Source organism: Phoca vitulina, unplaced genomic scaffold (assembly GCF_004348235.1).
Source record: "Phoca vitulina isolate PV1807 unplaced genomic scaffold, GSC_HSeal_1.0 scaffold69, whole genome shotgun sequence".
Lineage (NCBI taxonomy): Eukaryota > Metazoa > Chordata > Mammalia > Carnivora > Phocidae > Phoca > Phoca vitulina.
In genome coordinates, this window is record NW_022589772.1 from 163,855 (window position 1) to 191,368 (window position 27,514).

Below are 27,514 nucleotides of genomic sequence, written 5' to 3' on the forward strand. Positions count from 1 at the left end.
CTCCGTGGAATGCTCTCCACCCATCTCCTAACCTAGCTCTACAAAAGCTTCTTTGAGGAAGTCTCTTCAGATTGAACCCACCTGAGATCACAATCCTCTCTGCACAGGACTGGCTGCGTTTTCTTCTGCGACAACCAGCGCAGGGTTCTTTCAGGCAGCTCTGATTTTAAATATCTCGTTCTACCGTCGGAGCCTACGTACCAATGTTTGAGTGGGAAAATACAGTCACCACAAGGATAGCATTTATAACAAAGCTCTTGGATGGAAGGGGCCATATCCCATTCATCTTCATATTCCCAGCCCTGATCACAGTGCCTACAGAGTAGGTAATGATAATAATTAAGATAATATAATAACATACCATTGTAAGTTTACATTACAGCTGACATTTACAGAGGACTTATTCTGTAGGTGCATTCTGTGAAATGCTTTATATACATTATGTATGTTACGTCTCAGAAAAAAACTTTATAAACTGGGTGATACTGTTATTCCCATTTTGCAGACGAGCAAGTGAGCTCAGAGAGGTTGGGTAACTTTCCCAAAGTCACACAGCTCTTGAGAGGTAGAGCCAGGCCTCAAACCCAGGTCTGCCTGCCACTAAAGTCAGTATTCTCAACCATTTTGCTATGCAGCCTCCCGAACAACAGCTTATTGAATGAATTTATTTCCCCAACAAGACTATAACCTTATTAGAGTGGAGATGCAGCTTACTTATCTCTGTATTCACCACAGCCCTTAGAATAATGCACAAACACAGTGCATTTTCTTTCTCTTTTTTAGAGAGAGAGAGACAGAGTGCATGCAAGTGGGGGGGGAGGGGCAGAGAGAAAGGAAGAGAATCTCAAAAAGGCTATATGCCCAGCGCGGAGCCAGATGCGGAGCCAGATGCGGGGCTCGATCTCACAACCCTGAGATCATGACCTGAACTGAAATCAAGAGTCAGACTCTTAACTGACTGAGCCACCCAAGTGCCCCGACAAAGCATTTGCAATACATATCTTCTGAATAAAAAATGGCCCACAGCTAGTGCCCACAACCATGTCGATCATGTCCATCCCCTTTTAGGAAGCTATCATTGCTTATGCCTAAAACAGCTTGTCTAATCTCTGCCTGATATTCAGGTCCTCTAGAGCGGTCCTACTGGACACATCTAACCAGTTTTACATTTCAACAAGACTCACAATTAGCTTTTTGATCACAATTATTCTCCTGAGCATGTCCTGTTAACTCCTACATCAGTCATTACCTTTTGTTTTATCCTGTCCCTCTTCCTCTTTCCCTCCCTCCCACTAAGGACTCCCTCTCCTGTATCCACCTCTCACACTTACAATACCCTCCTCATAATTTTTCTTCTCTCCCTATCCAAATCCTATTCACCCTTCAAGGTTCAGCAGAAGCCTCACCCTCTCCCAAAGCATGTTTCCCAGTGCCTCCGCCCCCTGCCGCCCTTCCTCTTCAAATCCCACAGGCTTGAGAATCCTGGAACAAAATCTGGCAATTTCATTATGGCCTTCCTCCTCTAGTTAGAGGATGTGAGGACCGCCTGGCTGGGACATCCGTCGTCCTACTTGATTCAGTTCACCTGCCTCCTCCACACAGCTCCTCAAACTTGCTTCGAGAATAATCTTCCCCAGTAAAAGAGATTCCTTCTTTGACTATTTTAAATAGCACACAAATGCTTGTCTAACTACTTGCTCTGCTGGTCTCATTTTGAGACTGTTTGTATCTCAAGAACAGCGTCGGAACTCCGTCTTCCTCTTCTATACTCCCACCGTAATAATCCACTGTCGGATCCCGGGTAGAGACATGGCTCAAAAAATATTCCAACTGACTGCAAGGTTTTGAAGGTTTGAGTGATAATTCCCAGCATGCCCAATATCCAATGACTACTGAAACCGTCGTAGGGAAGAAACAAAGAGTCTAGGGTCATTACTTGACTTTGCCCAAGACACAAGGCTGCACAGCAAACGTCAAATTAAAAGACTGTGGGTGAAGGTAATGAACTACTGTTACCGTAAAAGCAAAACCAAAGAGGCTACACACTGCTTTGTGGAAAGCAGGCTCATGCCGATTAGAGACTACACAAGATCCTTGAAAGGCTCCTAACAAATGTGACCACGGTCCTGAGAAATATGCAGTTACCAGAAAATGTAGACAGTGACTCCCCTAGCTAATACCAACTTGTTTTTGTTACTTAAAGGATAAGGGGGTTCACTTAATCCTTGAGCTGAAATCACTAAAATGGATTGTGGAAAACATACAGAATACAGGAAACAGGTTCAGTAAAGACTATATACCGTGGAATTCTCAAAGTTCTTTCTTCAGAGCATTCATGTTAAACGGGTGCCGACAATAAGACAGGCCGCACTTTTAAAAAGGACACCAATGTTTCCCTTCTCCTGTGGCCCATTCCTTCCTCGGTCTGACAGGCTTGTGCTTCATGGGATTTAAAGATTTTATTTATTTATTTGACAGAGAGACAGCGAGAGAGGGAACACAAGCAGGGGGAGAGGGAGAGGGAGAAGCAGGCTCCCCGCGGAGCAGGAAGCCTGATGCGGGGCTTGATCCCAGGACCCTGGGATCACGACCCGAGCCGAAGGCAGGCGCTCAACCGACTGAGCCACCCAGGCGTCCCTTCACGGGATTTAAATATGACTTCATTTCAGCTTCCTAAATGCTAAGTATTGTGAACAACCACTCCCACCGTATCAGTGCTAATAACTTAGTATAAACATAACCAAACACTCAAGTATCCATGTGATTTACTTTTTAAGAATTATTTTCATACGTAAGCCATCACTATGGCACCCATAGTTTCTTTTTTTTCTCTTTTTTGTTTTTTTTAGTGATGAGTTCTTTTTTTTTTTTTTTTTAAGATTTTATTTATTTATTCATGAGAGACAGAGAGAGAGAGAGAGGCAGAGGGAGAAGCAGGCTCCCAAGGAGCAGGGAGCCCGACGTGGGACTTGATCCCAGGACCCTGGGATCACGACGACCTGAGCCGAAGGCAGACGCTTAACCATCTGAGCCACCCAGGCGCCCTAGTGATTAGTTCTTAAACTTAACAGCTGACTTTTCTCAAGGGGCAAGGGGTTTGGAGTCTTTGTGCGTTTCCTTTTAGAAAATTTCAATGGAGGGGAGCCTGGGTGGCTCAGTCGGTTAAGGTCATGATCTTGGGGTCCTGGGATGGAGCCCCGCATCCTCCCTGCTCAGTGAGGGGCCTGCTTCTCCCTCACCCGCTGCCCCTCCCCCTGCTCATTCTCTCTCTCTAGCTCGCTTCCACTCTCTTTCTCTCAAATAAATAAATAAAATCTTTAAAAAAATTTCAATGGAATCTTGGTACAGGAGTAATTGTGACAGCTTAAGAGGTTATGTGCATCTTTCTAAATTTAATGATTTGTTGCTCTGAAAGTCAAACAAGTGAGTCGAACTCTAAATGCCCTCATGCATCACAGCTTCTTAGTCCTGAGAGTTAAGGAAAGGTTTGAGCAGAAAGAAGTGGTGATGGATGTTACTGTCGATTATTCCAGCAGTTCAGCATTATTACAAATTGCTTCCGATAGCCGATGTGGAGAGCAAAGTTCTACGAAAGCAATATTCAACATGCACAGCATACTTTATTCCATGAGGTTGTCTTTCGGGCCTAGATCTTCTGCTAATTCTACTTGACGCTGCAGCCACAAACTGGTAAAACTGAGCAGAGGACACGGCTAGATGACCCCAAATAAAACTGACAGCATTTTCCCATGAGGCACAGTTGTATATGCCGTTAGGTTATACGGTATTGAGGACTTGAGAGTAAAGCAACTGGCTGATGGAACATAAATCTGGCTATATTTAGCAACTACGCTTCTATAATTCATTTGGATTAATATAACATGAACGCAAGAGTATATTACTTCAGGTAAACATAGTGTATCATTTCAGGGACATTTGGGAGGTGACCTGAAAAACCTCACCTACTACTTCCATGACAAAGTAGGTTTCAAACTCCAGATCGATGGAGAAATGAACTTTGGAAGGCTCACCAGTGACTGAAGGCTAACTCCACCCTTTATCCCACCCCACGTAGCTGCCCACCTACAACAGCAACTTTGCCTTGGAGGTCGCCTTGAATGTTTAAGGAGACTTAAACATTAGCTTACTATTTAACGTGACGGAGAGATTGGTATCTCCTGCAGGTATGCTGCTCCAACAACCCTTGAGATGCAAGAGAGAAGCACAGAGGTTTGATTAAGAAGTGCAGGGAAGCAGAGATGGCTGTTACTTGGGAAGTCATGCATAGCAACTGCATAGCGTTAATTAAACCATGTTAGCCCTCTTCTGACTTCTCTAGTACCTACAAATAATTAAGCCATCTCAAATTCTCGTTTGCATTGTTTTAAAGATTCTATTTATTTATTTTGAGAGAGAGAGAGAGCGCGCGCGCGCGCACAAGCAGGGGGAGGGGGAGAGGCAGAGGCAGAGGGAGAAGCAGGCTCCCCACTGAGCAAGGAGCCCGAGGCAAGGCTCAATCCCAGGACCCCGGGATCATGACCTGAGCTGAAGGCAGATGCCCAACCGACTGAGCCACCCAGGCGCCCCTTGTTTGCATTATTTTAAAGGAGATGCACCACAGCGTCCTAGTTGCTAACCACTAACTCCCCTTACCCAATTCCTGTAGCTCCGCCCCCTTTCATTGCAGGATGACCACCTACTCTATTTCTTCCACCAGTCTGGGAGCTCCTTGAAAGCAGGGCTGGTATCTTACTTGACTTTGTATCTTGGCTCACAATAAGCACCTACCAAACGTGTCTTGAATAAATAAACTCTGATGGAGGCAAGTAGGGAAAGTGAACATCTTTAAACACAAGGCAGACTAAACAGTTGTCTCCTGTGCTTTTAAAAATGCATATTCTATTAGAGAAAGCTGTGAACAAAACAGTCACGACAAAATAATGTTCCTGCATTCTTCACATGCAATTGGCCTATTAGCATGCTTTAGCTATCTACTCTTGTTTAATGCTTCAAGATACTACAAAAACTACTCAAGATGTTTGCAGCCTGTCCTTTGAATTTAGCTGAAAGTCAAACAGAAAGGTTTTTTTTTTTCCCAGAAACAGTTTTTACTTGTTACAATTTTGACAATCAAGTAGCACATTTCACCTTTCCAATAATATACATTAGGCACAAATCGTGCTTTGACAAACCTGCAATTTATAGGTGAAAGTAACGTTTGGAAATAAATGTAAATTGCCCCAAACTAAATTTAGCTATACTTAAATGTTTTATGAAAATTTCCAATAAACACAAAAAAGAAAATAGTACAATAAACACTCATAAACCCACCACCCAGACTGTACATTGATCAGGATTTCCCTGCAACCTGCTTCATCTCTTCTCCCTTTTCTGTCACTTTCCTGAATTATTTTAAAGCAAACCCAGACATCTCATGATTTTGCCCTACATAGCTCTCTTAAAGAAATGAGTTCATTTTCTGGAAATACCTCTATTCTATTCTCGAATCCGGCATAAGCTAGATTCTAATCGATCTTTTTTTTCAAGTACCAATATCTATGAGTCACTTAAACCCCAAAGGGTGCCCAATCATGTGTCATTTCCTGGAGGAATATCAAATACTTCCATTTAAAGTAAACGTTTCTTTCTTCTTTTTGTACTTAATAAAAAAAAAAGGAGATAAGACCTTAAAGTAATGGCTATTTAAAAATAAGTTAGTAACTTTTCCAATAAAGGAAACATTCAATTCAATTTAGTCAGACTGAAGGCATTCTTTACATTCTTACCAGTCAAGAGTTTTACAGATATTTCACATATGTCCTAATCATATTCTAAAAGCCCCTTTCTCTGTGATGAATACCATATCAAAGCCAAAGATAAAACAACAAAGTGACACCTCTCCTTCTCCCACCAAAAGCCAAGCTTGTATTAACTCCTCAGATTGAAACAGCACACACTCCTTTACAAAGGTCTAAGCCTGTCTATATTTCCGAAGTAAACATTGACACCTTCCCCAAATATCTGAATAATTCATGAAAAGATACATTTGCGGGGTGCCTGGGTGGCTCAGTCATTAAGCGTCTGCCTTGGGCTCAGGTCATGATCCTGGGGTCCTGGGATCGAGCCCCGCATCAGGCTCCCTGCTCGGCGGGGAGCCTGCTTCTCCCTCTCCCCCTCCCCCTGCTTGTGTTCCCTCTCTCGCTGTGTCTCTCTCTGTCAAATAAATAAGTAAAATCTTTAAAAAAAAAAAAAAAGAAAAAGAAAAAATACGTTTGCTGCTAAAGAAATTAACTAACCTTCACATCGGAGGGGTATTGTCCTTGCCTAGGAAAATTAACATTGAAGCCAAGGGCAACCTTCAGGTGTGTGCGTGTATGTGTCTCTGTGTGAACTAGACCCACACACATCACAAGGCAAGATCAGACTAGTTAACATGCTTCAATTCAAAACAAAATATTAGGATGCACAACTCAGAAATCACTAGAGATACAATTTTAGCTTAGACTTTGAGCTAAGCTGAAAGCTTATCTGTTAGTCTCTAAAAGTGTCTCCTGCAATGTTACATACCCTGCTTCTATGTTCTCAAATATAGTACTTGTTAATTGAGAAAACACTTCTTACTGCATACACACATCAGAGTCGGATATCTAGCTCTGCTGAAACAAGGAGAAATAAAACATCTATGATCACCAATGGATGGAAATCCCTGACGAGTTTGTGGGCACCGGAAATCACCATCACTACCATGTTACAATAATAGCACCAAAATTTCAACACCAATGATTTTCAGGTATCTTGTAAAATATAAACAAACAGTAACACAACTTTGTCACAAGTCGTTTCATAAGAGCAGAATACTGGTCTAATCATAACCTATTCTGTCATGACAGCTACCTCATCTTTTCCACAGAATTTTGAAAAACCATTTACGGATCAAAGGCATCAAAGGCATCTGAAATTCTACTCCCCCCCCCCCCAGATATAAACTAATAGTTTCTGCCATTTAAACCTCTGAGCCCCTAACGTGATAGACACAGGTATATAATTAAGATTTCAAACGCAATTTTTAGAAAGTACAAAGTCCCTAGAATATTCCCCAAATAATGAAAAGGCAGAATATAAAGAGATAATTTTAGATTCTAAAACTTCAAAAATTTTCTCTTATATTTGGTTCTCCTTGAGTAAGTAACGTTTAGAATGCATCTCCAAATGCTTAACTACCCAAACACATAGTAAGAATCTCAAGCTTTTTAAATAAATTTCTGCTTAAATATTCAGTCATCGAGAAGTTAGAGCCTAACAAAATAGTATTAAAATAGTTACCCTTCTGCGACGAGAGCAAACCTGTTTCCTTCTCTCTCGCAGCACTAATAGAAGGAACCTCCCACGCCCAGAAAGCCAATCTGGAAACCCAACATTCTTCTTAGAATTGCAACTTTGGAGAGCAAGTCATAACACTTCCTGCTAGAAAAAGAGAACACCCTGACAAAGGAATGATACAATGCTTACGAATCACCTTCCTGACAGCCTCGTGGTATTCTGCCAAATATTAATAAATTCTAACTTTACGAGATGTAGGGAAAAGTTAATTTTTTTTTTTTTTTTAAATTCCAGCTCCGCTGAAATCCTGCAAGAACACAAGGGAATTTAAAAGTTGGTTCAGGTCAAATAGCTACAACCCACATACCTATTTAGAACTTGAACATTAGCCAAGTAACCTGCTTATTTTAGAACACATGGAACCAGCTTCTCCCCTGTGCCCAAGTCACTCGTCCATAGGAAAGTACATTACTTAGAAAGGCAAATGAACGGTCTCGGACTACTTGCGTTCTCTATTGTTCATTTCAGTCTATACCTATTCATGCCTTCATACAACATTTACGCTCCATACGCTAGGTGTTGTAGCATTTATTGCCAAGGATCTAGGTCTTGTTTTCTTTTGAAAAGGTCAGCTATTGAGTGTGGGAACTGTATTTTCTACAGGCACGGCACATAGGAAGTAAGCCAATACTGGGCTGAACTGAATAATTTTCTATTCAGGGGCAGTACCACAGAGTAGTTAAGGGCTGGGTGAGTCCTTGGGGAAGTTGCTTAAGCTCCTGTGCCTCTATTTTCTCATCTAGGGAGGGTAATAGTAACGACCTCAGGTAATAGTCACTATCTTGTACGTTTGTTGGGATGCTTAAGTGATCTAGTATGCGTTCAAAATTGAGATCATATCCTGGCACATGGCAGGCATTGAGTATGTGATAATTGGTAGTCTTCCTACTGAAATTTGCTTTTAAACCAATCGAGCAATTCCAGTCAGTCAATTGCTAAATTAAGCAAATGGTTCTCTGTGAGTGCCTTTTAGGCGAGAGAAGAGAAAATCCATAGGGGTGCTGTGCCAGGCTCAAGAGACCATTTCTAATACTGCCATGGGGCAAGTCGATCATTTGAAAGGGAAGGGGCACAGCGCAAGCGTCAGGGTCTTAGGAGTCTGCCAGACTTGACTTCTGCATGACCTCGCACAACTACTTAGCTTCTCTGAGCCCTAGGTTCGTATCTATATAGATCGAGCTAATTCCACATACTTCACAGGGTTACTATAATGATTAAAGAATGTCTGGCTCCAGCGAGGTGCTAAGCGGCAGACATTATTATGATCTTTCTGGGATATAACATGCGTAATACCATCTGCCCTATCTACCTAATACGAAGGACAGTGAGATCAGAGACACTCCAGCCCCCCCCCTTTTTTAAAGATTTTATTTATTTATTTGAGAGAGATAGAGAGAGAACACAAGCCAGGGGGAGCGGCAGGCAGAGGGAGAAGCAGGCTCCCCGCGGAGCAGGGAGCCTGACATGGGGCTCGATCCCAGGATCTTGGGATCATGACCAGGGCTGAAGGCAGACGCTTAACCGCCTGAGCCACCCAGGCGCCCCACTCCAGCCCTTTATAAATAATCGAAAGCAAACCAAAGCATTTTCTGACAACAAATTGAATTCTCAAAATAAGGAGGCAACTCCGACTGCACTTGCTTGTAAAAAGGTTCAGGGTGTTCTCCTGCCCTCATCACTAACTGCCATTAGCGTATCCTAGATTACATTTTGTCTTTTTTTTTTTTTTTTTTTTTTTTAAGATTTTCTTTATTTATTTGACAGAGAGAGCAAGAGAGCACAAACTGGGGGAACAGTAGGAGGGTGAGGGAGAAGCAGGCTCCCCGCCAAGCAGGGAGCCCGATGCGGGGCTCGATCCCAGGACCCTGGGATCATGACCTGAGCCGAAGGCAGACGCTTAACCATCTGAGCCACCCAGGCGCCCCTACATTTTGTCTTCTTAATGGAAGCACTTTATTTCATCAATCACAAAAACTGCATGAAATATCAAAAAGCAACAAATCCGGAAGAGAAGGAATATAGCGGCAGGAGCCAGAGGATGTGTTTTTCCATCTGTCTCCGTGGCTGACTCACTACGTGAAGCCCCTTCAACGTTCTGGAGTCTCGATTTCTCCATTTGTAAAAGTGAGCACAGCATTATCGGCCTGCAGCCTGCCAGGGAACATAGGACATAGTAAGTATGTCTGGAACACTTGGAGCCAACCGGAAGGAAGGACATACATGTGCGTATTATCATGCATTTTACAGAAAACTGGGGGTGCAATTGCCTCAGGCAAGGTGAAAGTATCTGCCTTAGACCCGAAATGGTGGGTTTTCCCAGCCTTACCTTCTCTGCCCCACACTTGTCCCGTCCAACCACTTAGATGGGTCTGTCTCAAGGGCTATGGACCTCTTCAATAATAATGCTACCTGGGACCAGCTTCCCTTGACCTGCCCTTGGCCATCTGGGGGAATGCGTCTCCTTTCTAGCTTTGTGAACTCTAAGGCTAGTCTGTGATCACAGGGAGATCCCGTCAACACCCAGTCTCTGGTTTTAAAGTCTATTGGCAACATCGCAGAACTCAGGTAAACTGCAAAACCTCGTGAGGTTGTGAACGTTCCCGGGATGGATGGATGGATGGATACTCCCTTCAAAAAGGCCCATCTTCTCCTGAGGAACTACGAGGCCATTTTCGAAAAGACGGTTCTACCGCCTCAGTAGTTGAACCAGTTTTAGTCTGCGGCCCATTTTGTAACCTCAGTGTCTCATCCTCTAAGGCATGTGTGGGTGTGCAGGGCCGGGGTGGGGGGGGACGTGTTGGTGCGTGTGCCTGCGTGTGACTCTTGTGTGGGAACGGAATCTCTGCTTTTACTGTGGGTAGTGAAAGTTGGTGTGGGAACAGAAAATGGCGGCAGGGGTTGTGGAAGACGTTCCACGTTTTTTCTAAGCAGGCCACACAATGAAAACCACATTGGTGCCGCATTCCAAATCCACCATGATGCACACTCAGATGGTACAACCAGATCCATAAAGTGAAAAGCTCACACACGCGCACCTGTGGACGGACACACACACACACACCCCCCCCCAAGGGTGGAAAGGAAGGAAAGAGGCACACCCGAAGTTGCCTGAGAGTTTCACAGATGTATCAGGGTAACTCTCATTCAAACGTCATGCTCTCCACCACACCCAGTACCGAGTATATTCTTTCCATGTGTGACATATACACTGGAGGCCTCTCCCACTGTGCTTAGACACACCTCAGTAACACTGACCTATTGTCCTCTAATGAAACACGATTTTACCCATCTGCATGCCTTATAAGGTGAACAAACAAATAATAACACTCACAGTGAGTGAAGCTTCAAAGCAAAGGGATCGTACAGAGGTTACAGGCAGGGAACTGCTACTGTATTTTGGACAATATTGGAATGTTTAGGAAATTTATACTAGGAGCAGTTATTAGGTACACGAACTTCCTGCAGCACGGATGTGTCCGCTTTAACAATCAAGTGTGTCTGGCTTATGTTATCATTCTTTTCATATTTGAGGCAAACATAAGCTACAAATATATCTTCATTACTTCGGTATTCCAAGGGATGTCTCCTCAACAGTAAGGATGTATTAGCTCTCTATTTGTGGAACAAAGTAATCAAAACCTTAAAATAGGATGTCTTATTATTACACATTAAATTATATACTTTGTCCTAATGCACTAAAACAAAAGGTTGAAATACATAGAAGGTAGTTTTAAGTGTTTGAGTCCTCCAAAAATTGTCAGCTGAACTACAGACAGGGCAAGGAACCGATTTAAAAGACATCTGTTGTGACTACAGTTAACAATACTGAAATGTATATTTGAAGTTTGCTAAGAGAGTAAATTCTAAAAGTTCTCATCATAAGAAAATCTAACTATGTCTAACTAACTATGTGAGGTGTTGGACATTAACTAGCCTTTTTGTAGGGATCATTTCACAATGATGTGAAATGATCGATACATACATCAAATCATTATGTGGTACTCTGAAATTAATGCAATGCAATGTTAATGTCAATTACATCTCAATGACACTGGGGGAAAAAAGCCATCTGTGTTCTGTTCATAGATAGTAAAACCATACAAAGGAACAACTCAGATGCCATACACCTTTCTATCCTGAGGGTCTCATTCAAAAAAAAAAAAAAAAAAAGGAAAGAGGAAAGAAAAGGAAACAGGAGAGGAAAAGGGAAAGGACCAGAAACAACAAAAACTCAACGATTCCTAAATTTTTGGTCTCAGGACCCGAGAACCCCAAAGAGCTTTTTGATATGAGGGTTAGATCCATCAATGCATTTATCATATTAGAAACTACAGCTGGGAAAATTTCAAGGTATTTATTTAAAGTAACAATAAACCATCACATGTTAACATAAGTAACATCTTTAATGAAAATCACTAGATCCCCCCCCCCAAAATGAGTGGAAAATGTATTGTTTACATTTTTGCAAACTGCTTTATCATTTAACTTAATACAAAGACAAGTGGATTTTCATACCTGCCTCTGCACTCAATGTTGTTTTAGGTTCAAGTGTATTCAGAAAATATGGCCTCGCACAGATACATCATTGAAAGAAGTATTTTAAGAGCCCTTTCAGATAATTATGGATATTCTTCCTTATAATGCTACACTGAAACTTGAGAAGTGGTAGTTTCTTAAATGTTAGTTACAGTGTGGAATTTGATACCATACAGATGAATTTTTCCTACTCTGTTACATTAAAATCCATTGGTCTCCCATGCACATTAAATGGGCCTTTTAGGGGTGCCTGGGTGGCTCAGTCGTTAAGCGTCTGCCTTCGGCTCGGGTCACGATCCCAGGGTCCTGGGATCGAGCCCCACATCGGGCTCCCTGCTCAGCAGGAAGGCTGCTTCTCCCTCTCCCACTCCCCCTGCTTGCGTTCCCTCTCTCGCTGTGTCTCTCTCTGTCAAATAAATGAATAAAATCTTTAAAAAAAAAATGGGCCTTTTACCCATGCCTGATTTTGTAACATCACGCACGGGTCATTTGGAACAATACTGTTTGACTAATGCAGATCTTCCAAATGTTGTCCCACTTCATTTTACAATATCTAACAAATCACTTTAATTAAAAACACCACTGATCTCAGAAAAATCTATGTATTGACACTTGATGGCTGATGCAAGCTTTCAAAACTTTGAATTTTTGCTTGAGAGCTCTAATTTTATCCTTGGCAACAAATACTCTCAGTTGTTTGCCTTGTAGTAACAGGCACACTTGGTTCATTTTTAAAAGTTTTTAAGTAATCTCTATACCCAATGTGGGTTTAAACTCACGACCCTGAGATCAAGAGCCGCATGCTCTCCCGACTGAGCCAGTGAGGTGCCCCTCCCTTGGTTCATTTTTGATAAGATATCTGCCAAATACTCAGGTCTGAATAATCAGTTAGTGTGTCATTCACTCTTTCAAGTAAAAACAGTTTTCTATTTTGAAAAGATGCGGCTAATTTAGCTTGCAACTCAAACAACTGCACACGTACTTTTCCTCAGGACAACCAGTGTCCATCCAGCAGAAAAACTTTAAATATTAAAAGATGTATGCCCAAGAGTTCAGAGTTAATAAAATTAATTTTTCTGCTTCATTAAGGACATTCATAAATGAAAGCCATGTTGTAGGTCTTTAACTCTAAGGGTATGGGGTTGAATTTCGTGACTACTAATATAGGGCGGTGCCGCTGCTTTGCGTCTTGCTAAGGCACCAGGTAGTTTTACCACCATTGCTTTGGCACCTGCGGTGCAAATGTCAACAAAGATGAAAAAGCAAGTAACATCTTAGTATCAGTATGCAAGTAATTTTGATCCCCAAGGGCCCGTAGGCCAATGCTTTTTTAGAGAACTGGTGCTTTACTTAGTAACATTTCTCATGGAGTCATCGAATTTTAGAGAGACAAAACACATAAAGTGTGTAGGTTTTTTTTTTTTTTAAGATTTATTTATTTTAGAGAGAGAGAGAGAGCATGAGCGGGAGAGGCAGAGGGAGAGGGAGAGAGAACCTGAAGACTTCGCACTGTGTGTGGAGCCCGACGTGGGGCTCGATCTTATAACCCCGAGATCACGACCTGAGCCGAAACCAAGAGTCAGATGCTCAACCGACTGTGTCACCCAGGCACCCCAGGTGTGTCGGTTTTGACAAGAAATTTCAAAACTGAGACTACAATTACCAGAATTGCATGGATAGGTTTTCATGCGAGTTCTGTGGCTGCTGAATTATGAAGAAAATTAATGCATTGATATCAATTCTGAGGGGACCATTATACAGCTTATCCATTCCAAGCCACATTTTGCAGAATGAGGTTCATGTCTGTAAGACATGAATTTATCATGATAGTGTAGTTGAGAAACTTTTAATAAATTTTTAAATTAAGAATGGCAATATATTTGTTACAAAATTGTTTCAAAATACCCAGCTCATGGGTGGCAAATCAGATTTTTCTTCTGATAAACAGTTAAGTGTTTCTCTGACATAAACTAAAACACAAAGAAAGGGTTTGAAAGTTAAAGTCTGTGTGAAATGCATAAAGTATTACTATATTAAAATATTAAAAACTAGGGGCACCTGCCTGGCTCAGTCAGTGGAGCATGTGACTCTTGATCTCAAGGTCGTTGAGTTCAAGTCCCACATTGGGCCTAGAGCTTACTCTTAAAAAATAAAAATAAAAAAAGAAAATATTAAAAACTAGGTGTACTGTGGGGCGCCTGGGTGGCTCAGTGGTTAAGCTTCTGACTTTTGGTTTAGGCTCAGGTTGTGATCTCATGGTTTGGGATGGAGGTGCACGTTGCATGGCTCTGTGCTCAGCAGGGAGTCTGCTTCTCCCTCTCCCTCTGCCCCTCCCCCCACTCGCACGTGCACTCTCTCTCAAATAAACAAATCTTTAACTAAATACATAAAAATTAATTTTTTCATTTTATTTTTTTAAAGATTTTATTTCTTTATTTGTCAGAGAGAGAGAGCACAAGCAGGGGGAGTGGTAGGCACAGGGAGAAGCAGGCTCCCCGCTGAGCAAGGAGCCCGACGTGGGGCTTGATCCCAGGACCCCAGGATCATGACCTGAGCCGAAGGCAGACGCTCAACCCACTGAGCCACCCAGGCATCCCAAAATTAATTAATTAAAACTAGATATGCAATAGTACTTATGGATAATATATGGGGTATTTTAAAGTAAATCCCAAACAACAAATAAAAAGGAAGGCGAGAGAAAAGATGAAATAAGAACATCAAATTTTGATGATTGTTAAAGCTGGGGGGGTGGAATTCACATATGCTATTTTACTTTTTATGTTTGAGAATGTCCATGAAAATACATTTTACAAAATTCCATGTGCTTAGAAGAGAGTATTCAGTACACTGGCAAGCAAAAATAAAATTCCTGCCTCATATTCATTCACTGAGACAAATATCAAATGAGCATCCGCTTTGTAAAAGGCACTGTACTTGATGGTATCAGGAAATATAAAGGTTATGAAACATGCCTTTCACACGCAAAGGGCTCACTCAGAGCATCTGTGTCCATATATGTCATGAATTCCTTAAAATGGTTATAACGGCATCTTATGCCGCAGCCGTCCTCGGGGGGGACCTATCCTATTGCAAAGCACACACTGGGCCCACCGAATTGCCAGTCATCACAATGCAATTTGCAGAAAAGAGAAAGGACAAACAGCAGGAAAAGAAAATACAAACAGAAACTGAGACACGAAGAAACGAGAGAGCCTCTCTGGTGTTGCTCTCTAAAAGGAAACGAACGAGGGATGTGAGCGAATATGGGCATGACCACATCATGTTTCCACCACAAAGCCATCATCTTATTTCGCTGCAGGACAGGAACCATCATGTCATATCCTTTGACTCAGCTCTTGTACAACTCACATAGGCAAAAATAACTGAGCGATACATTCATTTTCCATGGAGAACGCTAAGTATTCTAGAATCCTTCAAATGACTGAAGGCAACGTTTATAAATGCCATACATTAGGGCTACTGTGTCCTTTTCACCCCCTTCCCTCCACACGAATTAAAGCCCATCCTGAAGAATAAATCCACACGTTAAACTACTAACATTCCTCAGTTACTCAAGGGATCTGATTATAACATTAATAAATGAAAAATAAAAGTGACAAGCAAAAAATCAATTATTTCCTTATCAGGTTCCAGCTTCCTGCCATGGATTCCAAACAAATTGTCAATTTTTCCCCTATTCCAATTTCAGATAAAATGTGTAAGAGTTCTTGAGACTTATGCAATGAAAGTCTTCAAAAGCTGAGAGTATTAAATGATTTAAAATTGCTCTGCTGCTTCAATATTTAATATTTATTAAGCTCTAGGAAGGCAGTGATTTGTCTGCTTTGTTTACCAATCTATCTCAAGCATCTAGAACAGTGCTTGGCACACATAATATATGACAATGACATTGCATCCAAAAGGAATTAAATTTGGGGCACTTGGGTGCCTTAGTCAATTAAGCATCTGCCTTTGGCTCAGGTCATGATCCTGGAGTCCTGGGATCAAGCCCCACATCTGGCTCCCTGCTCAGGGGGGAGCCTGCTTCTCCCTCTCCCCGCCTGCTCATGTTCTCTTTCTCGCTATCTCTCGCTCGCTCTCTCGCTATCTCTCGCTCTCTCTCAAATAAATAAATTAAATCTAAAAAAAAAAAGGAATTAAACTCATTTGCTATGGTGGTTTATTACATAACCAAGAGCAAACTTTTAGCGCTTGTAATGCAAAACCAAATATACACATAAAAGGCATCTACTCTTGTCACATTGGGTGACTCTACAAAATAAGAGGATTTCTGAGAGCTAATGTGGCAAAACAAACTGTAGGTGACATCTTCCCAGTGGCACCGAATCCACGATCATAATGAAATATGAAAGGAAGGATTCTTAAAGTTCTCTGCTTTTAGGAAATAAAGGCCCTTCAGAGGAAAGAAGTGGAATGGAAAGTAGAAAGAACTCTGAATTTTATCGACTTTTCCCTCAAATTTACCACACAAAGAAAGAAAAATCTCACTTAGTTGTCAAGACACCATTGCTGATAGTTTTCTAAACTTTAAAATGAGTACTTTTCAACCTCACAAGGAATACTGAAACCTTCAAAAGAAGGGCGGCCTTAGCATTTCCTGCCTGCCTGCCCTAGTCCAAGATTAACCTTGTCAGTTCTTAGGAAGAACTATAAAACCCCTTTAAATGACTAATTCAGATGAAGTGGTAACATGAAGCAGTAGTTTATAAAACGCTGGTTTCTACTTGTTACCAGATGTTGCCATCACTTCAAAGTGTTAAATGCATTCATGAAGGGGTTCAGATATATTTGCATGTGAAATATTTTCTGACTTCCACTATTACTGTGGAGACATGTTCCCAGAGAAAAATTGTTGCCTCATTGTCTAATAAAACATCTTTAAGGTTGCCAATATTCACTTTAAGAACCACCAAGTACTCTAGGTGAATCTAACCCTTCAATGTAATTCTTGCAAGCACCTACATACATTTTCAAAACACAACACAAATTAATTCCATTTCATTGGGAAGTTTGCCATGAACAGCCAGCTTAAAGGTCTAGCTTAAAAATCCAAATTTTTGTGTATGTATGCTTTTGGAATTTTTTAGGCAAGTACACAGTCCCCAGCTTTACCCCACGTACCAGGTTCCTTTACTAGGTATCATTCAACAATTGCACAAAGTTTTCTGCTTCTATCCATTATGGTTACTTTCTTTGGTCATGTTGCCATTAATTTTTATTAGCTTAATTAAAAGATTTTTTGCATCTCCAGAGAGAGTTTAATTCAACAACAATGGTCGCTATTTTCCACACATAATGGTCATTTGTTAAATTTAGCCCAACACAGAATCCTGAACACAATGTAGGGTTATCCTTAAGACTGGCTGCAAAAATACTGTGGTCTCATAGAGTGTTATCTGCCCTTACTATTCAAACATGTGGGAGATGCCCCATAAACATTATTAATTATATTTTTGCTGAGATGCCCCAATTTTATTTCTTTGAGAATGAAGTTGAATCCATAAACATTACACTATGCTGGCTCTGGTTTTTAGAGACCAAATTATAACTGACCAGTGCTGCTTGCTCAATATTTTATTTGGCAATCTGTTAGCTGGTACAGCTAAAAAGTCTCATTATAATTCTGCCACAAAGCAAATGGCTTGTATGGCCTTCACTTGCTAAAAATCATATTGTTAGCAAAAAGTCCCCCACACCAGGGTAACTTCTTCCGTCTCTCAGTTTATCCCTCTCCCTGGTACTATGTTACCTCAGAAGTTGGCTAAAGCCGCTAGCAGTGTTCTTTTGATGGGGTAGACTGTCATAGGCTTAATGATTCTGAGAATTCATTGCTTTATTTTTTTTTGCAATTTTTTAAAAGATTTTATTTATTTGAGAGAGAGAGAGTGAGCACACGAGCAGGGGAGGGGGCAGAGGGAGAGGGGGAAGCAGGTTTCCCGCTGAGCAGAGAGCCCGATGTGGGGCTCGATCCCAGGACCCTGGGATCACGACCTGAGCCAAAGGCAGACGCTTAACTGATTGAGCCACCCAGGCGCCCCTGAGAATTCACTGCTTTAAAGAATGCACTTTTAAGCCTCTCATTAGACCAAATAAATACAAACAAATGCAGATAACCTCTATGTGAAAAAAGAAATTGGAATATCCGTTTATGACAGGCACCATTTCATTGCATTCTTCCTTAAATTACATGCTTTTTCGATTACAGGGAAGGTTATGGTGCAGCCGTGGCCATTACCTAAACAAAGTTAGGTGTAGGTGAGGGGGAGAAACAATGGTTGATATTAGTGGTGGTAAAATTCACTATAATGATTACATTAAAACTATGAGCCATAGGCTCTAACTTAGGGAAGTTTTCATTATTGAGAAGTTAATTCTGCTAACTGTATTTAAGGTAGTACAGTTGGACTGTGATTTTCAAATTCCTATCTAAGCCTAACCATTTAATACCACATACATAATGTTATAGGCCACCAGTGATATATTTTGTTAAAACAATAAAAGCCGATCTAGAATATAAACAGGATGGGAAAGATAGCCAGAGGTTTTTTGGTGTCTCCACCCTGAATCATTAAGCAGAAAGAAGGGTGGAAAAGCTTTATCTTGAGAAAGCAAGACAGAAATGAAAGCATGATCTCATTCACTTTCCCTCACCCAAAAGCAACAAGGTGAAATTTTCTCTTCCATTCTTCTTCAACCCTAATCAATTTAACAGTCCCCTTCTTTTTTTCTTACACCTAAGAGTAAGTTTCCAAGTGTCCTATTTAAATTAAGAGGTTTACCAGATTCTTTTTGTAATTTTTAAGACTTTCTTTTGCAGAATCAAAGATCAAAGCAGGAGAATGCACAAAAGTTTTCATTTAAAACTTTTGATTTACTATTCGTGAATAACAAACACATTGCAAACTTCAATACCCTAAATCCCAATGCTTTAGCGGCATATTCTATTTTGCTATTTGAGGAAATGCATTTGTTTAAAACAACAGGAGAGGCAAACCATAATTTCCTTAAGGCAGAACAATAGGTTTAGGAACCTTGTACATAAAAGTCTAATGTAGGGGTGGGAGGGTGGGGTAGGGTCTTAAAAATTCTGGAAGTAAGCCTTTAAAAAAGTTTTAAATTAAAAAATAGGTCAATGACTTACAACCTAAAAGTTATGTATCTAAATCAAGAATGTGACATTCCTTTGAAAAAAAGGAAACTTTCCAATTTTGGCAATCAAAAAAAGGCATCCAAGTTATGTCTGAAGAGAAATGACCAATTAATATTCATTCAATGATTTAAAAATCACAGCAGTTGGGGCGCCTGGCCGGCTCAGTCGGTGGAACGTGTGGCTCTTGATCTCGGGGTTGTGAGTTCGAGCCCCACGATGGGTGTGGAGATTGCTTAAATAAATAAATAAATCTTTAAAAAAGATAAATAAAAAATAAAAATCACATAAATTGGGACGACTGTAGAAAATAAGACCTAGCATGAGACCACAGAAGGAATTAAATTGTCTTCCTTACTGGAATTACCATTTTTAACTTAATTAACATTACATGTGCAATCTCAAAATTCTAATTCATTAATGCAATTTCTATCAACATCCTAGCAGAGTTTTGCATAGTCACAGACGAGCTTATTCTAAAAACTTATGTGGAAACAAATAGGTCTTGGCACAGGTAAAATATATTGAAAAATAAAGTGGGTGGAATCACTCTGCTTGGTGTCAAATCCTATCTTGTGGCTGCAGCAACCAAGACAAGGTGGGATTGGCAGGGCAACAGACACAGAATGATGGAACAGACCAGAGAACCCAGAAATAGACCTACATGAGTATGCTCAACTGATTTGTGACAAGGGTGCAGAAGCATATCAGTGAAGGAGTGGTGCTTGGGCAATTGGAGAACCATTAAAAAAAAAAAAAAAAAGAACTTCAACCTAAACCTCACACCTTTACACAAAAATTAACTCAAAATGGGTCACAGACTTAAATGTGAAACATAACCCCATACAACTTTAGAAAAGAAATTTGAAAAACTCTTCTGGAACCATGTTTGGTGAAGGAGTATTAGCTAGGACATGGAGAAGACAATCCATAAAAAGAAATAGTGATAAATTTGGCCTTGTCAAAATAAATACTTTTGTTCTGTGAAAGACCTTGGTTTAGAGGATGGAAAGACAAGTTACAGAGTAAGAGAAAATAGTTGTATACCACATATTGGACAAAGGACCTCTCACAACTCAACATTTAAAAAATCCAATTAGAAAAATAGGCAAAAGACATGAACAGATATTACACCAAAGAGGTGTAAGATGGGAAGAAACACATAAAAAGATGTTCAACATCGTTAACCACTGGGAAATGCAAAATGAAACCATAATGAGAAATCACTACATACCTATCAGAATGCCTAAAAAAAACCCCCAAAACAGTGACAACACCAAATGCTGGCAAAGATGTGGAAAAACTGCACCACTCATACATTGCTGGTGGGAAATTAAATGGCACAGTCACTTTGGAAAAACATTTTGGCAGTTTCTTACAAAACCAAACATGCAACTCTCCTACAACCCAGAAACTGCACTTTTTGGGCATGAATCCTAAAGAAAAAAAAACTTACATTCACACAAAAACCTGTACACAAATGTTTACAGCAGCTTTATTTGTAATAGCCAAAATTGGAAATGGCCCAGATGTTCTTCAGTGGGTAAGTGGTTCACAAGACTGTAGTACATCTACACCATGGAACACTACTCAGCAATAAAAAGGAAGTGTTGATACAGACGGCTTGGATGAATCTCCAGAGACTTAGGCCCAGTGGAAAAAAAAATCCCCAAATTACATACTCTGTGATTTCAAAAGATTTATTTATTCACTTGAGAGAGTGAGAGTGAGCACAAGCAGGAAGGGCAGAGAGAGACGGAGAAAGAACCTTAAGCAGACTCCGCGCTCAGTGCGGAGTCTGATGTGGGGCTCGATCTCACTACCCTGAAACACGACCTGAGCCAAAACCAAGTTGGTCGCTCAACCCAACTGTGCCACTGAGGTGCCCGTGTGATTTCATTTATACATTTATGAAATGACAAAATTACAGAAATGCAGAACAGATTAATGGTTTCCAGGGGTAGAGATGGGGGGGAGGGAAGGAAGTATGTGTTGTTATAAAAGGGTAACAAAAGGGATTCTAGCAGTGATGGAACTTGGCTTTGATTCTGCACTATGGTCTTGCAGGAGATTCCCATTGTGGGAAACTGGGTAAAGAGTACACAGGATCTTTCTGAGTTCTTTCTTATAAGTACATGTCTACAATTATGGCAAAGTAAAATTTAAAAAAAAAATCTAATTCAGACTTAACCACAGAATATAGTATAATTAAATTGATAAGGAAAAGAGAAGAACATCTACTTGCAATAATACCATATTCTGTTTTCAACATTATTCCCACTAATCTTTCCGAAACATTACCGACAATAACTATTACCATAATAGCCTTAGCATAGACAGTCAATTCATGACTCCATTACAGTATCTAATCTGGGTCAAAGATACTGTTTTTTTTTTTTCTGTTCAATACCAAAATAAAAAGCTGAAATAAAGGAGAATTTCAGGGCTAAAACTCATCAATGTTGATAATTTAGGTATCTGTTCTTGGAATTATTTACTTAAGTGGCACTTCTCCCCAGGTATTCACATGACTCACTCCTTGATCTCCTTCATGTCTTGCCCCAAACATCTTCCCGTCAGTAAAGCCTTCTGTGACCACCTGATTTGCAAATAGCAATGCCACTCTTCCCACTCCCTAGACCCTCATATTGGGGCGCCTGGGTGGCTCAGTCGTTAAGCACCTGCCTTCTGCTCATGTCATGATCCCAGGGTCCTGGGATCGAGCCCCGCATCGGGCTCCCTGCTCGGCAGGAAGCCTGCTTCTCCCTCTCCCAGTCCCCCTGCTTGTGTTCCCTCTCTCGCTGTGTCTCTGTCAAATAAATAAAATCTTAAAAAAAAAATACACTAGGGCGCCTGGGTGGCTCAGTTGGTTAAGCAACTGCCTTCGGCTCAGGTCATGATCCTGGAGTCCCTGGATCGAGTCCCGCATCGGGTTCCCTGCTCGGCAGGGAGTCTGCTTCTCCCTCTGACCCTCCCCACTCTCATGCTCTCTCTCTCTCATTCTCTCTCTCTCAAAAAATAAATAAAAAAAATCTTTAAAAAAAAAAAAATACACTATATCATGGTTGCTTTTCTATGTCCCCCTAGTAGGATGTAAACCTCATAAGGGTGGTAAGTTTTGTTTGTTTCAGTCAGTTATTATCACCAGTGCCTAGTACACTACCTGACCTATAGAAGACATTCAGTAGATATTTGAATAAATGAATGACAGGGAATTTTGTGTGTGTGTGAGGAGTCAAAGAAGAAATACTGGCTCTCTCAGAGGGACAAGAGCCACTTTAAAAGAAATCAAGAGTGATAAATCCCAGAATGTATATCCAATATACTGACACTAGAGTTTTCAAAATCTTTGGATACATCACAATATAGGAAACTTTCTAATATCAGTAATTAGGACTGCAGTTTTGTTAGCATTAAGAGTAGTCTGGACTGAATATATGACCTAGAAAAACAATTCACCACTGTACAGCCATTGCTAATGAATTTCCATTAGCGATGAAGAGCTGGCCGAGTTAAACCAAGCTGCTTAAGTTATAGGTGAAGTGTGTCTCACAGAGTTCATGTCAACTTGAATGACTTGGCATCTGCCATTTTGTTAACACCTGAAGGAAAACACCACTTAGTATAAGCTAATTCAGAGAGGAAGAGGCTTTCCCAGTAAACAAAGCTGGATTCTGGACGTGATGTTTAATTTTATGGTGAGAAGAGTGATGAATTAGGTATCAGGAGACTCCATCTTCCATCACTGTCCTCTACCTTGGTATGCTGGGGGGCAATCAAAATCAACTAGACCTCTGTCACCTCATCTATAAAAATCAGTGGCTGGATTAGACTCTGAGCTCTTCAAACGATGGCACAGTGTTTTATTTATCTTGGTGATACCAGTGCATGGCACACTGTTGATAATTAATAAAGGCCTGTTAAATGAATTAAGTAATTATACAGGGAGTTCTAAATGGCTCTCCTGGAAATTATATCTTTTCTTGGCTGAACTACAACCCTCCTCTCTCAGGGAGGCCTATCCTTATGTAAGGGCCCTCAAGATACGCACTGCCCATAAGACTAAGGAGATGGGGTGGGGGCGGTGCCTGGATGGTTAAGTATCCGACTCTTAATCTCAGCTCAGGTCTTGATCTCAGGGTCGTGAGTTCAAGCCCCACGTTGGGCTCCATGCTAGGCCTGTAGCCTACTTAAAAAAAAAGACTAAGGAGACTGGATCCAGAAACTTCTCTGTGGATTGAATCCAAAACATAATGGGAGAGATGTGTTCTAGGTATCATTAGCTATTTTGACCTGATGCCGGTGAATCTGAGGTGGTCAAGGGTGCTTGAAAGAAAAACTCTGATCTGAAACTGAAGGGGATTCTTTTTATCATCCTTTGATAGTCTCTTTTTCTCATATTTTAAGTCAGTAGGTGAAGAATCCCCCAACCTTAACATCAGACTTCCTAAATGTAAAACACCAAGCTCTTCTGAAAATGGCAAGCATTAAATGTATTCAATATTATTTCTGGACGGATAAACAAGAAACTAGTTCTAATGGTCAGCTCCTGGAAAGGGAAATGGGGGACTGGGGTCAGGGGCAGGAGGCTCATTTTCTTTTCTTTATGTCCCTTTATAGTTTTGAATTTTGTTCTGTGAATTTGTTTCATATTTGAGAAGCAAATTAAAAAATAAACATACTAGATGTGCTCAATAATGGTCTAGGTCAACTGAAACCATTGTGTTTCAAAGCGTTTATCATTTACCTGTGCACTACTTAATACTTAATAGGTGTTCAATAAAGGTGTATAAACAAGAAATTTTGTATAGCTCTATTACACAGTAAGTTTTAGAAAAGATGATTATACAACTTTTACAGGCTTTTAATGATTCAAGTGAAAATATTACTAAGGAAAAAGGATTTGGCAACAAGTTGGTAATACACTACTAAACATTAGGAAACCAAAAATTAGCTACATTGAGATGTAGAAATCAGGATTGCTCAGAGTCAATCAAAGCAAAGATTTACAGTAACAGCAGAGTAGCAATAAACGAAAAGTCATCTTGTCAGTACCACCTCTACCTCAGTAGCTGACCTGTGGTTAGACATTTAATATTAGCATTCTCAATTTTTCCTAATAGCCAAACAGCAGAAACAACCCAAATGTCTATCAACAGATAAATGGACAAACAAAACATGGTACATCCATACAATGGAATATTATGCAGCCGTAAAAAGGAATGAAGTCTTGGTACGTGTGTGAATGAACCTTCAGTGTGGAACGAACCTTGAAAACACTATGCCAAGTGAAAGAAACCAGTCACAAAAGACCACGTGGCTATATTTTCCATTCATATGGAAGTCCAGAATGGGTCAATTGATGGAGACAGAAAGTAGATTAGTGGTTGCTTAAGAATGGGGAGGTGGGAGGCTGGGGAGGTAGGGAGAAGGTGGGAGCCTGGGGAGGTAGGGAGAAGGTGGGAGGCTGGGGAGGTGGGAGGCTAGGGAGAGTGACAGCTCAAGAGTATGAGGTTTCTTTCCGAGGGGATGAAAATGTTTTGAAATTGACCATGGTGATGGTTGTTCATCTCTCTGAATATACCCAAATCCGCTGAAACTGTACACTGCACTCCATAAAACTGCTTTAAAACATAAAAAAATATTAGTATGTCCCTAGTATGTCTTCTTTGAGTCTAAAGGTAAGCAGTTATCACAATGCAAGGGCCATACATATTCACTCCTGACCATTGACTTACAACAGCTGAAAGAGAAAGAAAACCAAGGAAACCATTTGCTTAGTCTTCTTGTAGGGTTCACACCATTATGTATCTTATTCGGTGTGATTCATAAGTTATGAACTTGCTGGTTAGGTTTTCATAATTTAATCTTTATCAGCCAAGGCCACTCATAGCCACTTAGTTTCCGCTCTTTTAAATGTATATATGGAGACCTGCCTTGTGCCGGGTACAGTGAAAAGAGCTAGAAGAGCGGGGCTTCCCCTCGGGGTTTCTTTTCCTCTCTCCCTAGAAGCACAGTTCTCTCCATGGTACCTCCAGACAGAGTCCTTGAGCATCTGATGCCCTCCCACCAAAATGAAACGATGATGAGATTTGGAATCCTGGCTTTTCCTGCTCATTTTGACGTCTGTGACAATCAAGAAGTTCAAGGAAGGAAATTACGGTGTAGTTACTTGCTACTGCCCAAGTCAGATAAAACTTAACAGAATACCGCGCTACGGAAAGCACAAGAGCCACAGGTACGAGTCCTGGCTTATCAGTGTTTTCCAGGGCTTCTGCACACATGGCTATTTCCACAGCGGCAGATCCAGTGACTGCAGAACTCCGCGCTGTGCACAACATCTACAATTTAGTAAAGCTGGAAAGAATTTTATTTTTGTAAAAACTAAATGGGGTGTGGCTCATTTTCTTGCCAAAGGGCTATTTTATTCCAAGACACTGCTGTCTGCTGACCTTCATTTATAGGCTGAGCAATGTTCTATTTAAGTAAAATTAACTCATAGTGGGCACTTCTTTTGGGATGCAGTAATTATTGCAAAGAAATAACAATGTTTAAATTTGATTTGTTCTTAGTTTAGATTTGATTATATTGGGTTATAAATGAATGTCTTTGTTCACACAAGGCTTAAATTTAGAAATTATTTTATGTTGAGAAAAAGGGCCATATTTAAGTTCATTTTCTACATGTAAGAATATTTTTAGGTTTCATGAAATCCAATATTTTGTGTGTTTTTGCTTCTACTAGACTGCAGGTGTCTCTCACCCACCTTTACAGCGATAGTACCTAGCAGTCTTTGTTAGACATTTTTTGTTCGTTGAATGATGAAACCATACCACAGAGTAATTAAGGCATGTCTGCGTTACTATCCCTGGTTAACTAGCACTTCGTCTGTAGTTTATACCATCTCAATATATACTTGGGAACTTTGGGCACATTTGAAAGTTGTCCTGAGTTTACATCTATTTATAAATGGCCTAGAGGCCTTCTTTTATGTAATTCTTACATAGTTCGAGGTGCTTGACTTGACATATCGTCCTTCCCTTCCTCTTTACACAAATCTATGGTTAGGGAAGTTTCCCATCTTTGGCTTGCATCTATAAATATATTCTAGTTTGCTTTTTTTTTTTTTTTCCCCAGAAAAAAAAAAATGCTGGAACGCTTTGATTTAGGATCAGACACCGAATGTGTGGGTTGGCTTACATTTTAAAACATGCAAATCAATACTACTTTTTGGTTATCTATACTAATGATAATTTGGCTATCTTTGTTTTTTAATTATTATATGACAAAATATGACATTTTAATGATTCATAGTCACTTGTAAAAATGATTCCAACTGTAGCTTTAAACTGGAGACCCACAAACTGCTCAAAATATTTGTTGAATGTGTCAGTGTCCTTCATCATTTCCTGGTTTTTGCTTTTGAAAACCTCCACTAGAGGAAACTAGGGGCATCATAAATTTAAGATTAATATGCTTTGGTTTCACCCATTTCTAAAGGCTACATGTCGTCTTGGAAAGATGTTGATTTCATTTATAACCCTCTGCCTTCCCCAACACTTTAAGTTTTCACTAATTTATTTTCTCTTGTCTCCTGTTTTTACAAAGGTAAACGTCCTAACATTCACATTTCTATTTCTCCTACTAGAGAAACACTGAAGACTTGGAAGCTTTTTTTCCTCTGCCCCCACCAAATCAAGGATCAACATTACCTATCATTACCTTTCACCCTGATCTAAGCTATATTTGTTAGTAGCAGTGGGTTTATAATGATTTCTGTAATGTATGAATAATGTTTCCAATTTTCCTTTGAGGGCGAATTCTTTAAACCATTAGGTGGCATATCCTCACAAAAGGATAAATTAACTGGTAAACAGGTTTCCTAGCTAAGTCAAGAATCTTCTTCAACCTGGAACATTGTTAAAATCGTCCCTATCCACAATAAAAAGCAATGGAAAGCAATATTTTTACAGTGCCATTAAATAAAGCAGAAAATATAAACTATCTTATTTATCTTGAATGGTGATACTTAAGGAAAAAGTGTTTGAATTAGAGGAAAATGAACAGATGGATACTACCTGACAAGGTCATCTAAGGCAACATTCAATGACCTATAAGAGGGCAGTATTTATTGAGCACCTACTATCTGCTAGCTTCTTTTTTTTTTTTTTTAAAGATTTTATTTATTTATTTGAGAGAGAGAGAATGAGAGAGAGAGAGCACATGAGAGGGGGGAGGGTCAGAGGGAGAAGCAGACTCCCTGCCGAGCAGGGAGCCCGATGCGGGACTCGATCCAGGGACTCCAGGATCATGACCTGAGCTGAAGGCAGTCGCTTAACCAACTGAGCCACCCAGGCGCCCTGCTAGCTTCTTTATATAAATGTTCTCATTTGATTTTAGGGACAACACTGAAAACAAGTGGTATTAGCC

General features: G+C 40.4%; 1 protein-coding gene across 5 annotated transcripts in view; it reads right to left on the reverse strand.

Moving 5' to 3' along the window:
- The window catches only part of PLS3 (plastin 3), an 81,417-nt gene that overhangs the window by 45,330 nt on the left and 8,573 nt on the right, over positions 1-27,514 (reverse strand). Inside the window, exon 2 of one of the 5 annotated variants that reach the window (XM_032392725.1) lies at positions 82-193. The exons of the other annotated variants lie outside the window; for them this stretch is intronic. The gene's annotated coding sequence lies outside the window, so the exon portion shown is untranslated. The remainder of the gene's footprint in view (positions 1-81; positions 194-27,514) is intronic. 5 annotated transcript variants of the gene reach the window in all.